At 44.6% G+C, this 17,526-nt stretch overlaps 1 protein-coding gene across 1 annotated transcript in view; it reads left to right on the plus strand.

Moving 5' to 3' along the window:
* LOC129697804 (sodium/hydrogen exchanger 7-like) overlaps positions 1-17,526 on the plus strand; it is a 151,023-nt gene that overhangs the window by 128,575 nt on the left and 4,922 nt on the right. The window lies entirely within an intron of this gene.

A 17,526-nucleotide genomic window follows, 5' to 3' on the forward strand; every position in this document is an offset into this window, starting at 1 on the left:
CACCAGAGAAGACACCCAGCAACTGGTGATGTCCATGAATCGCAGACTTCAAGCAGTCATTGCAGGCAAGGGATATTTAACAAAACACTAAACATGACTACTTTCATGAACATAACATTGCTGTGTCCCGAACATTATGGTGCCCTGAAATGGGGGGGGGGGGGGGGGGCGATGTATAAACACTGCTGTAATTTCTACATGGTGAAACCAAAATGTATAAAAATGATCTTTATTAAAATCTGAAAACATGCACTTTAATCACATGTGATTTTTTTCTATTACAAATCTGAAATTGTGGAGTACAGAGGCAAATAAATAAATGATGGGTCTTTGTCCCAAACATTATGGAGGGCACTGTACATGGATAGGAAAGTTTTAGATGGATGTGGGTCAAACACAGGCAAATGGGACTGGCCTAGATGGGTATCTTGGTTGGCATGGTTGAATTGGGCTGAAGGGCCAGGTTCTGTACTATTTAACTCCAACCTTGTGTAGATTGGTTTGGAAGAACTTCTAATAGAGGATGTTTCCCCTAGTGGGAGAGTTTAGGCTCAGAGGCCATAGCCTCAGAATAAAAGGATGCACCTTCAGAAAGGAGAAGAGGAGGAATTTCTTAAGTCAGAGGATAGTGATCAGAGATGATAGGGGCCACAGTTTAAGAATAAGGAGTAAGCCATTTAGAACGGACGAGGAAACACTTTTTCTCACAGAGTGGTGAGTCTGTGGAATTCACTGCCTCAGAGGGCAGTGGAGGCCGGTTCTCTGGATGCTTTCAAGAGAGAGCTAGATTGGGCTCTTAAAAATAGCGGAGTCAGGCAGGAACGGGGTACAGATTGGGGATGATCAGCTATGATCACATTGAATGGCGGTGCTGGCTCGAAGGGCCAAATGGCCTACTCCTGCACCTGTTGTCTATTGTCTATTGATTCTGTGGAATTCATTGCCACTGTGGAGGCCAAGTCAATTGATATTTATAGGGCAGAGATTGACAGATTCTTGATTAGTAAGGGTATCAGGGGTTAGGAGAGGGCAGGAGAATGGGTTGAGAGGGAATGATAGCCATGATTGAATGGCAGAATGGATTTAATAGGCCGAATGGCCTATTTCTGCTTCTGTAACTTAATTCTGTTCCTAGCCATTGCAGCCTTTACTGAAACCTGGTTTAGAGAGGGGGCAGGACTGGCAGCTCAATGTTCCTGGATACAGATGCTTCAGGAGAGACAGGGGTGAGGGTAAACAAGAAAGGGGGGTTGTGTTATTGGTTAAGGAGGATGTCACGGCAGTGGTAAGAGGTGACATTACGAACGGTTTGTCTAGTGAGGCTATATGGGTGGAGCTGAGGAACAAGGAAGGGATGATCACCTTGTTGGGGGATGTACTACAGACCTCCGATAATCAGCAGGAATTAGAAGAACAAATATGCCAGAAGATTGCAGACAGTTGCAAGTCAAATAAGGTTGGTATTGTAAAGGATTTTAACTTTCCCAATATTGATTGGGAAAATCATAGTGTGAAAGGTTTAGATAGGGTGCAATTTCTCAAAGGGGGTTGAGGGGAGTTTTCTACAGCACCATGTAGAGAGCCCAACACATGAGAGGGCAGCACTTGATCTAGTCTTGGGAAATTGGGAAGGTGAATGAAGTGTTCGTGGAGGCTCAGTGACCACTGTTCGATTAGGTTTAAGATAGTTATCGATAGGGACAGAGAGGGCCCAGGTGTTAAAATGCTAAATTGGGGTAAGGCCAAGTTTGAAGGTATGAGCGAAAGCTCGCCCAAGTTGATTGGGGCAGGTTGATTCAGGGGAAAGGAACATCGGCCAAGTGGGATGTTTTTAAAAGTGTGCTGACTAAAACACATCCATGTTAGAGTGAAGGGCAAGGCAGGGAAACGTCAAGAAGCTTGGCTGACAAGAGAAATTGAGGCATTGGTCAAGAATAAGAAGGATAGGCAGCTGGGATCACGAAGCAAAGTAAAAAAGGAAAACAGAAGGGGCAAAAAGGGGCCGGGAGATAGCTTTGGCAGATAGCATTAAGGGCAATCCCAAAAGATTTTATAAATACGTAAGGGGGGAAAGAGTAACTAGAGAGAGAGAGAGAGTGGGGCCACTCAGGAATCTAAGTGGTCAACTCTGTGAGGAGCCGCAGGAGACGGGGAAGGGCGTCAATTAGAATTTCTCCTCTGTATTTACCGAGGAGAAAGACAGTAGGGCGGAGTAACGGGGCAGTCAATGGAAGTGTCTTGACAGCAGTCAGTGTTACCGTCGAAGAGGTGCTGAAGTTACTATCGTGGATGAAGGTAGACAAATCTCCAGCACCTGATCAGATATATCCGTGGACATTGTGGGAAAGCAGGGAGGAAATTGCGGGAGCCCTGGTTGAAATTTACGAGTCCTCTTTAAATTGTTGTCTTGTATTGTATTGTATTGTATATCTTTATTGTCATTTCCTGAGTATTCACATACCCAGAGGAAACAAAAAAAAGTTGCTCAACCAGTGTCCATTCAGTGTGCATTAAAAATAAATAGAAATAAAAATACATATATCATGAACAAAATTAACACTCTACTAAACATTCAACAGGCATTCCGATAAATACAGGAGAGGTGCTGGAAGACTGAAGGGTGGCAAATGGTGTGCCTCTATTCAAGAAGGGCTGCAGGGAAAATGCTAGGAACTATAGGCCAGTGAGCTTAACATCTGTAGTTGGAAGTTACTGGAGAGTATTCTGAGAGATAGGATATAAAGGCATTTAGACGGACAACGGCTGATTAGGGTCAGTCAGCACAGGTTTGTACATGGGAGTTCATGTCTCGCAATCTGATTGAGTTTTTTGAAAACGTGATCTTAAGGTCGGTGAGGGCAGAGCTGTACATGACGTATATATGGACTTCAGCAAAGCATTCGACAAGGTTCCGCATGGTAGGCTACTCTGGAAGGTTAGATCACATGGCATCCAAGGAGAGATAACTGAATGGATAGAAAATTGGCCCCATGGAAGGGAGCAGAGTATGATTGTGGAAGGTTGCTTCTCGGACTGGAGGCCTGTGACTAGTGGTGTGCCTCAGGGTTCGGTGCTGGGCCCGTTACTGTTTGTCTTCTATATCAATGAATTGGATGAGAACAAACAGCAAGATTAGCAAGTTTGCTGATGATACAAAGTGAGTGGTTTTGCAGGTAGTGAAGATGGTTGTGAAAAATTGCAGCAGGATCTTGATCGATTGGCCAGGTGGGCTGAGGAATGGTTGTTGGAATTTAATATAGAGAAATGTGCGGTGTTACATTTTGGTAAGTCTAACATGGGTAGGACCTACACAGTGAATGGTTGGGCTCCAGGGAATGTTGTAGAGCAGATGGATTTATGAGTGCAGGTGCATTGTTCCTTGAAGGTGGACTCGCAGGTAGATAAGGTGGTCAAAAAGGTGTTTGGCACATTGGCCTTCATCAGTCAGAGTATTGAGTATAGAAGTTGGATGTTGCAGTTGCATAAGATGTTGGTGAGGCCACATTTAGAATATTGTGTTCAGTTCTGGGCACCGTGTTTATTTTTAAAATGATAGGAAAGAACCTGTCACCACCTTCAATGGAAGCTCATTCCACACAGAACCACTTTGACAAAAGAAGTTGCCATGTTACCCCTAAAACTTCAGTCTATAGGGAGAGGTTTAAACTGGTTTGAATCTTCCCTACTCCTCGTGGGCAAAGCTTTTCCACGTCAACTCGTATTGAGGTATATTTAAAAACCTCTATAAGTCCCCCCTTAGATCTGCGCTAGAAAGACATAAAGCCTCTTGCCAACCTATCTGAATTGTGGACCAGAGGCACATACGTAAATCTCCTCTGTACACAGCTTAAGGTTGACAAAAGGGGAGATCCTTTATAGAAGAGATGGGGAGAACTTTTTTTAAGATGTTGGTGCAGGCCACATGGTAGAATATTCTGGAAGTCTCTGCCACGGTGGGTAGGAAAGATGTTGTTCATTGGCTAGGGTTACAGAGGGATTTAGAAGGATGTTGCCCTAGAGGATGTGGCCATAGGGGATCAGAGGGTATGGATTCCTTGGATCGGTACAGGAGGATGATGGGAGATCTTATTGAGGTATATAAAATCATAAGAGGGATAGATCGGATAGATGCACAGCGCCTCTTGCCCCAGTATATGAATTGTGGACCAGAGGACACACGTTTAAGGTGAAGGGAAAAACATTTAACAGGACTCTGAAGGGTCGCCTTTTCACACAAAGGGTGGTGGGGGCACGGAACAAGCTGCCAGAGGAGGTAGTTGAGGCAGGGACGATCCAAACATTTAAGAAACAGTTAGACAGGTATATGGATAGGACAGGTTTGGAGGGATATGGACCAAACGCGGGCAGGTGGGACTAGTTTAGCTTGGACATTTTGGCCGGTGTGGGCAAGGTTGGGTCAAAGGGCCTGTTTCCACACTGTATCACTCAAAAACTCCAAGTACTTATAATAATGGCTGCTTACCTGTTATGTTGCCTGAGTTAAATTGAAAAATGCGTAGAATTTTTGAGCCCCATGGACTCCAATGTTGCTTGTTTCTTGATTGTACAGAGATGATTTGAACATAAAGTACAAAAAAGCTGATGGCATTGAATGAATAGGACGTTGACCGTGGAAGCGGGTTCTTCACAAGTGAATGGTGGAGATGGATAACAACACTGTAGTTGTTCCTAATTATATTTCAGAAAGTAGTTTTGAAGATTAAGGCCATGATAAGGTAGATTTTCTCAACAACATGTTCAGCCCCTTTTTTGACGAAATACACATGATTTGCTTTTTGGTTATAAAACAACCGCTCTTTTACGTATGATATGTTCCTGGAATGGGGAGATATTATTTATGTGGAATTTAAAAGCATCAGAAATATGAGCAATGGTAGTAGACCAGCCATCTCTCTTGAGCCTGCCACCATTCACTGGTATAGAGTCATGTTGCACAGAAACAGGCCAAAATATCCATGCCATCCAATATGCCCCATCTAAGCTGGTCCCATTTGCCCACGTTTGGCCCATATTCTTCTCAACCTCTCCTATCTGTGTACCTGAATATTATGTTAAATATTATTGTTGTACATTCCTCAACTAGTACATCTGGCACCTCAGTCCAGATACCTGCCATCCTCTGTGGAAAAAGTTGTCCTTTGGGGTTTTTTACTAAATATTTCCCCTCACATCTTAAACCTGTGCCCTCTACTTTTTGATTCCTTACTTAGGGGAAAAGACACCCTTTATATTCCTCTCATGATTTTATACACCTCCATACAATTACTGACAATTGTTTGTTTTCTTCCTCAGTGTTGCCATCTCACTCTGTCACAGTATCTTGATCACTGAGTATCCCCTGTATAGGACATATCCCCTGTATAGGACATATCCCCTGTATAGGACATATCCCCTGTATAGGACATATCCCCTGTATAGGACATATCCCCTGTATAGGACATATCCCCTGTATAGGACATATCCCCTGTATAGGACATATCCCCTGTATAGGACATATCCCCTGTATAGGACATATCCCCTGTATAGGACATATCCCCTGTATAGGACATATCCCCTGTATAGGACATATCCCCTGTATAGGACATATCCCCTGTATAGGACATATCCCCTGTATAGGACATATCCCCTGTATAGGACATATCCCCTGTATAGGACATATCCCCTGTATAGGACATATCCCCTGTATAGGACATATCCCCTGTATAGGACATATCCCCTGTATAGGACATATCCCCTGTATAGGACATGTCCCCTGCATAGGACATATCCCCTGCATAGGACATATCCCCTGCATAGGACATATCCCCTGCATAGGACATATCCCCTGTATAGGACATATCCCCTGCATAGGACATGTCCCCTGTATAGAACATGTCCCCAGTATAGGACATGTCCCCTGTATAGGACATGTCCCCTGTATAGGACATATCCCCTGCATAGGACATATCTGCTGTATAGGACATATCCCATGTATAGGACATATCTCCTGTATAGGACATATCCCCTGTATAGGACATATCCCATGTATAGGACATATCTGCTGTATAGGACATATCCCCTGTATAGGACATATCCCCTGTATAGGACATATCCCCTGTATAGGACATATCTCCTGTATAGGACATATCCCTCCTGTATAGGACATATCCCCTGTATAGGACATATCCCCTGTATAGGACATATCCCCTGTATAGGACATATCCCCTGTATAGGACATATCCCCTGTATAGGACATATCCCCTGTATAGGACATATCCCCTGTATAGGACATATCCCCTGTATAGGACATATCCCCTGTATAGGACATATCCCCTGTATAGGACATATGGAAACATTCTGATTACCCTTGCACTCTCAAGGCTTTGGTGCTGACAGGCAGATTTTCCAGATTGTTTGGATGATGTTCCTATTAATACCCAACATACTTTTAAGTTGACATTATTTAAGATAATGCACAGTAGTTTAATACATTTTCCAGTGGACCAGGTAAGTTTAAAGGGAGCAAGGGAAGCGGACCCCCTGTGAGTTTAAAAGGTCTGAGGGATCTCCTCAAGTTATGTCTAATTTGAAGGTCTCCGACGCAAGTTCTGTGAGACCCTCTCTCACTGCTCCCCTGCTCCCCTGTTCTGAGAGTCAGAAGAATGGTCCCAACCCGAAACATCACCTATCCCTATTCTCCAGAGATGCTGCCTGGCCCGCTGTGTTACTCCAGCCATGTGCTTTGGGGGAGGGGGGGGGGGGGGGGGGGTTCATGTGTAATGTTGTGGGCGAGGAATTTGAAGGGAGATGTGATGAAGAACGTTCTTCATGTAGTAATAATCTGGAACTCCAGCATATGAGGAAGATGGAATTGGACATTAATGGATGAGTACTTTAAAGAAATACAGTCAGAGAATAGAGAGGGAAACTCTGGATTTCTATAAGGGATTCGGCAAGAACTTGATGGGATGAATGGCCACCTCTACTGGTGTAATAATCAAGGCTGTGAAGCATTTATGTAACATTTTCTGCAAATATTCTTTCATCCATAATTAGATGTGCTCAGCAGGGAAGTAGAGTGATTAGTTGCTTTGGTGGATTAAATATTTAGTCGTCTTGAACTGTTTTGCAAAAATAGATTCTGTCTTGGCAGGATGCAGTATTGTAAGTGATTTCCTGCAGAGTGGAGCTGAAAATGTTGTCCTTCCTCCAAACACAGCTTTGGCTGCTAATGATCTATTTAATTATGATTGGTATTTTGATAACTGGCTTCGATCCAGAAATGAATCAATTCCTTGTTGCCGCTTGCTGTCTCTTGAGGCTGGCCAGGATAATTACTAGATTGCTATATTTAAGAGGGAGTTAGATGTGGCCCTTGTGGCTAAAGGGATCAGGGGGTATGGAGAGAAGGCAGGTACAGGATACTGAGTTGGATGATCAGCCATGATCATATTGAATGGCGGTGCAGGCTCGAAGGGCCGAATGGCCTACTCCTGCACCTATTTTCTATGATTCTATTAGCACGAAAACGCACCACTTTTATGGGATCCATTTGCCCAATGAGCTGAAGGAGATTAGGGCATTAGCTTTTTACCCGCTTTGTTTTATTGTCACTGGGAGATACGATCTGGGATATTTGTGTTTCCTTTGCCATTTGTAAAAACCTTGTAATCCCCTGTTGCCAAAGCTTCTGTGGGGACCTGTGGCAATATCCATGCCCCATTGTTCACTCATCCCTCTGAAACTTCAGTGTCTTGTCCCTTTCTGTTCTTTACCCAAACTACAATTAACACCAAACCAAAATCAAATGAGAGAAGAAGGCAGATTATAATCTGAATGGTGTCAGATTAGGAAAAGGGGAGGTGCAACGAGACCTGGGTGCTCCTTGTACATCAGTCACTGAAAGTAAGCATGCAGATATACCAGGCAGTGAAGAAAGCAAATGGTATGTTGGCCTTCATTGCAAGAGGATTTGAGTATGGGAGCAAGGAGGTCCTACTGCAGTTGTACAGGGGCCTGGTGAGACCACATCAGGAGTGTTGTGCGCAGTTTTGGTCTCCTAATTTGAGGAAAGACATTCTTGCTATTGAGGGAGTGCAGCGTAGGTTCACCAGGTTAATTGCCAGGATGGCAGGACTGACATATGATGAAATAATGGATCGATTGGGCTTATATTCACTGGAATTTAGACGGATGAGAGGGGATCTTATAGAAATTATTAAGGGATTGGATAGGAAAAATGTTCCCAATGTAGGGGGGAGTCCGGAACCAGGGGTCAAAGTTTAAGAATAAGGGATAGGCCATTTCAGAGTGAGATAAGGAAAACATTTTCACCCGGAGAGTTGTGAGTCTGTGGAATTCTCTGCCACAGAAGGCAGTAGAGGCCGATTCACTGGATGTATTCAAGAGAGAGTTGGATACAGCTCTTGGGGCTAATGGAATCAAGGGATATGGGGAGAAAGCAAGAACAAGGTACTGATTTTGGATGATCAGCCATGATCATATTGAATGGTGGAGCTGGCTCGTAGGGCCGAATGGCCTACTCCTGCACCTATTTTCCATGTTTCTATGAGATTGGATAGGCTGAGGCTGTTGTTCCCTGGAGGCAGAGTGGTGACCTTATAAAGTTTTTAAAAGTCATGAAGGGCAGAGACAAGGGCTTTATCCAGGGTTGGGGGGTGTAAAGCGAGAGGCCATAGGTTCAAGGTGTTGTGGAAAGATTTAAAGGGGATCTGCAGGTGGCCCTAGTGCCGCAGCGGTAGACCTGCTGCCCTACAGAGCTGGAGACCTCCGGGTTTTATCCTGACTACTGTTGCTGTCCCTATGGAGTTTACCCATTCTGCCTGTGACTGCGTGGGTTTCCTACAGGTACTCCAGTTTCCCCCCACATTCCAAAGACTTGCAGGTTGATTGGCTTCTGTCAATTGTCCCTGCTATATTACTAAAACTAAATTAAACTGAGCTGCGAGGCAACTTTTTGACACGGAGGTAATCTGTATGTGGAATGAGCTGCCAGAGGAAGTGGTGGAGGCAGGTAGGATTACAATGTTAAAAAGAGATTTAGACATGGATAGAAAAGGCTCCGAGGGGCATGAGCTAAATTTAGGCAAATGGCATGAGCTTACATAGAAACAGAAAATAGCTGCAGGGCCACTTGTAGGCAAGTGGGACTCGCTCAGTTCGGCAGCTTGGTTGGCATGGACGATTTGGGTTGAAAGGCAATTTTCATGCCATATCACTCTCTGAGAGGTGGAAAATCTGGATGAGGCATAGACTGGATGGAGCTCATTGCTTGATAAGGATATAAAGGCATAAACATCATCATACCTATTAAGTATTTAGATGTGACTTGCCGATATATTTGGTTTTAGAAACATAGAAAATAAGTGCAGGAGTAGAGGCCATTCGGCCCTTCGAGCCTGCACCGCCATTTTAATATAGAAACATAGAAATTAGGTGCAGGAGTAGGCCATTCGGCCCTTCGAGCCTGCACCGCCATTCAATATGATCATGGCTGATCATCCAACTCAGTATCCCGTACCTGCCTTCTCTGCATACCCCCTGATCCCCTTAGCCACAAGGGCCACATCTAACTCCCTGTTAAATATAGCCAATGAACTGGCCTCAACTACCCTCTGTGGCAGAGAGTTCCAGAGATTCACCACTCTCTGTGTGAAAAAAGTTCTTCTCATCTCGGAGTTAAAGGATTTCCCCCTTATCCTTAAGCTGTGACCCCTTGTCCTGGACTTCCCTAACATCAGGAACAATCTTCCTGCATCTAGCCTGTCCAACCCCTTAAGAATTTTGTAAGTTTCTATAAGATCCCCTCTCAATCTCCTAAATTCTAGAGAGTATAAACCAAGTCTATCCAGTCTTTCTTCATAAGACAGTCCTGACATCCCAGAAATCAGTCTGGTGAACCGTCTCTGCACTCCCTCTATGGCATTAATGTCCTTCCTCAGATTTGGAGACCAAAAATGTACGCAATACTCCAGGTGTGGTCTCACCAAGACCCTGTACAACTGCAGTAGAACCTCCCTGCTCCTATACTCAAATCCTTTTGCAATGAAAGCTAACATACCATTCGCTTTCTTTACTGCCTGCTGCACCTGCATGCCTACCTTCAATGACTGGTGTACCATGACACCCATGTCTCGCTGCATCTCCCCCTTTCCTAATCGGCCACCATTTAGATAATAGTCTGCTTTCCCGTTTTTTGCCACCAAAATGGATAACCTCACATTTATCCACATTATACTGCATCTGCCAAACATTTGCCCACTCACCCCCATCCTATCCAAGTCACCTTGCAGTCTCCTAGCATCCTCCTCTCCTCATACTAACACTGCCCCCCAGCTTAGTGTCATCCGCAAACTTGGAGATATTGCCTTCAATTCCCTCATCCAGATCATTAATAATTAATTCCCTCATCCAGATCATTAATATGATCATGGCTGATCATCCAACTCAGTATCCTGTACCTGCTTTCTCTCCATACCACCTGATCCCTTTAGCCACAAGGGCCACATCTAACTCCCTCTTAAATATAGCCAATGAACTGGCCTCAACTACCTTCTGTGGCAGGGAGTTCCAGAGATTCACCACTCTGTGTAAAAAAATGTTTTTCTCATCTCAGTCCTAAAGGATTTCCCCCTTATCCTTAAACTGTGACCCCTTGTCCTGGACTTCCCCAAAATCGGGAACAATCTTCCTGCATCTAGCCTGTCCAACCCCTTAAGAATTTTGTAAGTTTCTATAAGATCCCCCCTCAATCTTCTAAATTCTAGCGAGTACAAGCCGAGTCAGTCTATCCAGTCTTTCTTCATATGAAAGTCCTGACATCCCACGAATCAGTCTGGTGAACCTTCTCTGTACTCCCTCTATGGTATACATAGGTACCCTGCTCAGTATGGATGAATAGGACCAAAGAACCCGTTTCCATGCAGCATAACTCCATGACTGCTAACATTTAGCAATTTAAACTAATGTAACTTTTACCCCTGGACTTTTTGTTGGATCTAATGTTCTTGCTGAGTACTAAAGGCCAAAGAATAATGCTCTGTGTTGACCTGCTTCTCCCAGCTTGTTTTATATCCTAATGAAAGGAAAAATAATCGGTGGAAATATCTTTGTGACTCTCACAGTTAATTAAACGATAAAAAGCATGATCTTGGATGCATTAGGCACTGTAGTGTTATTTAATACAGTGGATGCATTTCATTGATAAATGCACTGATAACAGAATGAAAGAAGTGAAATTCAATGGTTTGTCTCATCTGTGTACTTTATCCGTGCTTGCAAACAATTTAAAATGGGTCAAAAGATTAAGAGCAAGATATAAAGTACAGGAGTAACTCAACGGAAGGCAGCATCCCTGGAGAACATGGATATAGGTGAGTTTCCGGATGGGACCCTTTGGTTTCAACTTGAAACGTCACCTATCTATGCCCTCCAGAGACGCTACCTGACCCACTGAGTTACTCCAGTACTTTATATATTCTTTTGCAAACCAGCATCTGCAGTTCCTTGTGTCCCTCTCAAAAGATTAGGAATGGGTTTCAGGGGTAGGTTGTTAGGAGATGAACTGCAGTAAGTTGTGGGTTCAGAGCCAGGATAGAGGGTTAGCAAGGGGCATGTTTGGCTTGGACGGTAAGTGGACGGAGACTATAATGTGTGGCATTTGAGGATAGGAGGCTCTGGGGCCTTCCAAGACCCCACGGGTCACGGGGTACCCAACCAGACAAGTATGTGGATAGAACATGAGGTGCATAGGTAGGCAATTGGGAGTGGGCCTTCCTTGCACTCTTAGCACTGAATACCCCCAAGAGACCCCCATCAATTTTCAGAAAAAATATTCCCACTCTAGTTCAAATCTGGAATGTTTCCACATGTTGCAGAACAGGGAGTTTAATTAAAATATCGTCATATTGCCGATTGGTCAGCAAGTAAGTGAATCTGACCAAAGATCTGTGTTATGTCTTGCGCATGGCTTGGTGTATTGTGGAGGGGAGGAGGGGGAGTTTAGTTTAAAAGGGCCTGTCCCACTATACGTGTTTACCCAAGAGCTCTCCCGAGTTTTAAAAAAAAAAAAAAAATAATAATAATAATAATAATAATAATAAGTTTATTTATATAGCACATTTATAGTCAATTTTCATTGACCCCAAAGTGCTTTACATAATTTAAAAATCAGTTCCATACAAAGCATAAAGATGGGTTAACAAAATAATAAAATGCATAAACAGGACACAACATGTAACATAAACATCCACCACAGCATTCATCACTGTGGTGGAAGGCACAAAAAAGTTTGGCCGTCCTCCTCCATTTCCCCTCCACCCCGTGGACAAGACCAGAGTCCAGAGTCCAGTCCAGGATCGGTCTTTCCTCACCAGAGACCGCGGCTTCAAGATTGTGTAGGCCGCAGGCCGGCGGTTGAGATTTAAAGTCACCGCCGCAGCCAGAAGCACCGTAGACTGCAGGGCCGGCGGTCGAAGCTCCCCTCCAGGGGTTATGGTAAGTCCATGCCGGGCCCGCGGTAGAAGTTATCCGCGGGCCGGCAATGGCGGCTTCTTCTTCCCCCGGGTCCCCCACGAGGGATCCCGGGCTGTAGACGCCGTAGCAGCTGGAGCTCTGCAGACCGCGGCTTCAGGCTGCCGGCTGCCCCGGGCCAGTGAAACGGAGCGCTCCCCTCCAGCGAGCCCCAGCGAGGGCTCACCCGCTCCACGCCGAGTCCACGCTGCGCCTGCCGCTGAAGCCCCGGGCACGTCTCCGGGAAAGACTGGAGGAGGCGACCGAAGCGGTTTCCCCCTTACACCACCCACACCACCCCCCACACAAAACACAAAAAACCCCACTAAATACACACTTTAAAACATACTAAAAATAAAAAATAAAATTGAAAGGCTGACGCGCTGCTACCATGGCTGCCGCCAGAACAGCGCCCCCTTCACACTCGTGGTAAGTACGTAGCGGGTACGTCGGAGCTCGGGACGTCACTTAGCGGCTCGTAACGCTAACGGCAGGTACTCGGGGAACGCGGTAAACTCGTGAAGATTTTTCAAAGGTGCGGAGAGTGTCCACGAGAGTCCCCGAGTACCTACGAGCGGCTAATACCGTAATTCTCCGAGTTCGAATCAGGGGAAACTCGGGAGAACTCGTGAATTACCTCGTACAGTGGGACAGGGGCTTAACAGTTCAATTCAGTTTAGTTTATTACCACGTGTACGGAGATACAGAGAAAAGCTTGTGAGAGGTTTAGAGAACGGTGGAAGGGTTGCAATGGGGGAGGGGTGGGCTGGCACCGCACTGATCAGTTGTCTTGGCATTTGCTGCCTTGGAACCTGGGAGTGGGGGGGGGGCAACGATCACATGGTGGGTGGGATTGGTCTTCAGACTTCAGAATGTTATACTTGCAACAGCATAACAGAGTCGGCAAACACAGTATCCATTGGCTTTTGGCCGAGAGTTAAATATAAAATGTTATCATATAAACTTTGAAAATACTGGATATTTACAACAAAGAGAATGCGTTTACAATTCTACTGAAGTCTAGTTTGAATTGGGATTTTACCAGCCACTTTTCCAGGATGAACATAGATTGTTGCAGGAATCTCACACCGAAGGATTTAAGGTAAAGAATAACTGTCTACAAATTTAATGGGCAGCACAGTGGTGCAACTGGTAGAGCTGCTGTCACCGTGCCAGAGACCCGCGTTTGATTCTGACCTCGGGTGCTGTCTGTGTAGAGTTTGCACGTTCTTCCCTGTGACCACATAGGTTTTTTTCCGGGTGGCCCGGTTTCCTCCCATATCCCAAGGAGATGGGGGTTTGTAGGTTACTTGGTCACTGTAAATTGTCCCTAGTGTATAGGGAGTGGGTGCAAAAGTGGGATAGAACTGGTATGAACAGGTGATCAATGGCCCGCATGGACTCAGTAGGCCAAAGGGCCTGTTTCCATGTTGTATCTCTAAACCATACTAAACATCAATCTAAATGTTCCTCCCTTATACATTTTCATCGGTGTAGAATGACCCCGAGTCCTACACAGAGTCTTTTACTATAACTGTTTATTACATTCACTAATACACACTATGAAATAGCTGTCCGTGGTCATCACTGGAGCTAGAGAGCGAGCTAGAGGTGGGGACACTACAATTATACTAGAGACAATGGGGAGTGGTTAGTAGTGGTGAGGTCACTATGTTAAAGGAACATGCACTGATCTACAATTGGGCAGGTCCAGATTCTATATTTCTGAGCAAACAGAAGATCAGCTTAAATACAACGGGGGAGCTCCCTTGCAATATTGATTTTCTATGTTGTGGTTTTACCCAGATCTGTTTGCATTTTGAAGTTGGTCAGTTTCTGAGTATCTGTCCTGGGGGAGACACGGATCTAATCTAGGGAGACTCGTTTTTCCCAAAGGAGCAGCTGATTGCACGTACTGTGAGGCTGGAACACCAACTGTTTACGACTTGTTTCAGATTTCCCATGTGTTCCGCATCCTTTCGTCACATTTGTTTGAACTTTGCAAAGGAAAAGACCATGAACGTGAATCGTCTTGCTTTTATTGTGGCAGGTTTTGCTGGGACAAACAATAAGAGTCGTTAGATGGTTCTACTTGGCTTGCTCCTGCCCGTCACGCTCCAAAACCCTTTGGAAAGGACTTGTTTCTGGTTGTGGTTTCAATATGTTCTCATTCTTGCCAAGGGAACAAGTGGGATTAGTTTAAAATATAAAATTAAAATTGGCGCTGTTGAAAGCACCAGCTTGATAAACAAAGGGAACCTTTGGGCAACACACGTGACATTTTAATAACATGCGATAAAGATCTTTAGTGTTGTCCTGTTTCCTAGAATCTGAATAATGTGTTCTAGTTCAGTTAAAACATTGAATGTTTATCCACCCTCAGGTCTAGAGTCATAGAGTGATACATAGTGTGGAAACAGGCCCATCCTGCCCACACCAGCCATCATGTCCCAGCTACACTAGTCCCACATGCCCGTGTTTGGTCCATATCCCTCCAAACCTGTCCTATCCATGTACCTGTCCAACTGTTTCTTATATGTTGGGATAGTCCCAGCCTCAACTACCTCCTCTCTGGCAGCTTGTTCCACACACCCACCACCCTTTGTGTGAAAAAATTATCCTTCAGATTCCTGTTGAAAGTTTTCCCCTTCACCTTAAACCTATGTCCTCTGGTCCTCGATTCTCCTACTCCGGGCAAGAGACTCTGCATCTACCTGATTTATTCTCCTCATGATTTTATACACCTCAATAAGATCATCCCTCATCCTCCTGCACCAAGAAATAGAGACCCATCCGACTCAACCTGTCACTGTGGAGAATAGACTTCAATTGACATGAAGCTTATGTAGTAAATGGTTTGCTTTCTCTCTCATGCTCCAATTGCACTGTGACAATTGATTAAAAAGTAATATAGTCACAAGGTAACGTCAAACTTGTTCATCACGGATAACTGATGATCAAAGTTGCTGCTTTCAAGCATTGAATTGTGTTGCAAACTCCATGTTCTCTGTTACATGGAACATGCCCTGCTAAGATAGACACAAAAAGGTGGAGTAACTCAGCGGGCCATATAGCATCTGTGGAGAGGTGGAATGAAAAGGTGTCATTACGGGTCGAGACCCTTTTTCAGCCTAAAGGCCCTGTCCCACGTTCCCGAGTTACTCATAAACTCTCCCGAGTTTTCCCCTTGATTTGAACTCGGGTAATGTTGGTAGCGAGCTCGTAGGAGGCCGTAGATATTTCATAACGGCTCGTAATGCCAGCCGTAGGAACTCGGGGCATCAGGTAAGTCGGGACGTTTTTTCAACATGTTGAAAAATGTCCACGAGAAAAGAAAATAGCCCCGAGTACCTGATATTGTACTCCTGGCTATTACCGTAATTCTCCAAGTTCGAATCAAGGGGAAAACTCGGGAGAGTTCGTGAGTAACTCGGGAAAGTGGGACGGGGGCTTAAGAGTCCGGGGAAAGACCTGTTGAGTACATGTTCCCATTCTGTACGATTCCTTCTAAAAATGTCATCTGTATAAAATGGCCATGAGTTGCAATGTTTTTTACATTTAAAAAAAGGCGATTAAATATGATTTGGGGAATAATGCAGAGCTCAGGAAAACAGTTGTTTTCCATCCAGCTGCTCTTAAAATGTTTATGTTGTAAACTCTCACTAGCACAGCTGCATTACAGATGTTTTCATTGGATTGAAGAGTCGCATGGTAACTCTTTTTGACTTCCTTTCAGTCGAAGCAATGTTTGTTCTGTAAACAATGTCTTTTCGCATGGTTATACTAAATTAACCAACAGCTTGCGACTTTAATACAGGGTTGTATGCCTTGCTGGTTTGTCAGTTCCATCAAAAGCTCACATGCCGATGTTTATTGCTGGTGGGTTAATTGGCTGAATCACTTGGCTTCCTGTGCTTTTCAAAAGCCAGCAACTGCCCATTAAAACCCTGAGGGTTTTGTTTCACTTGACAGTGCACTCTTGAACATTTGATATAAAATCCTTAATTAAATGCCATCAGCATATCATCAATACATACAAAGTGAACTCTTGTCTTACTGCCATCAGTGATAGTTGATAGTGATAGTTTTTTTTATAATCATATTGTGGCTTTTGCTCTGTGTTCATTGACTTGTACTGAGCAGAGCCTTGATTTTATGTCTGTGTTCCTCGCTCTCTTTGTAACCTCTTTACCTCGCTGCTGAACATTGAATATCCAGATCCTGAACCCCCCCCCCCCTTCCCTGGGCCCTCCCTGATATGGATATCGGAATATTGAATTATTTGGAGATAATATTCAGATCATTTGGAGGATAGTCCAGTGTGGAATCTAAAAGGCGAAGTCCTGGAAGGGGATGCAGCCATTCCTCATCCCACACCTTGTTGTGGGGGATGAGGAATGTTGAATTTAGACTTTATGGTATGTTGAATTTAGACTTTAGAGATACAGCATGGAAACAGGGCCTTCGCCCACCGAGTCCGCGCCGACTAGCACTATCCCACACCGATTCAGATTCAGATTCAATTTTAATTGTCGTTGTCAGTGTACAGTACAGAGACAACGAAATGCATTTAGCATCTCCCTGGAAGAGCGACATAGCAAACGATTTGAATAAATAATAATAAGTGTCCGGGGGGGGGTGGTGATTGGCAGTCACCGAGGTACGTTGTTGAGTAGAGTGACAGCCGCCGGAAAGAAGCTGTTCCTCGACCTGCTGGTTCGGCAACGGAGAGACCTATAGCGCCTCCCGGATGGTAGGAGGGTAAACAGTCCATGGTTGGGGTGAGAGCAGTGACACACATGGGACAATTTACAAATTTAACAAAGCCAATTAACCGACAAACCAGCGTATCTCTGGAGTTTGGGTGGAAACAAGAGCCGAGCACCCAGAGAAAAACAATGTGGTCACATGGAGAACATACAAACTCTGTGCAGACAGCACCCGTAGTCAGGATCAAACTTAGGTCTGGCGCAGTAATGCCCCTGTCCCACTTTC

Source organism: Leucoraja erinacea, chromosome 6, assembly GCF_028641065.1.
Source record: "Leucoraja erinacea ecotype New England chromosome 6, Leri_hhj_1, whole genome shotgun sequence".
In the NCBI taxonomy this organism is placed as follows: Eukaryota; Metazoa; Chordata; class Chondrichthyes; order Rajiformes; family Rajidae; genus Leucoraja; species Leucoraja erinaceus.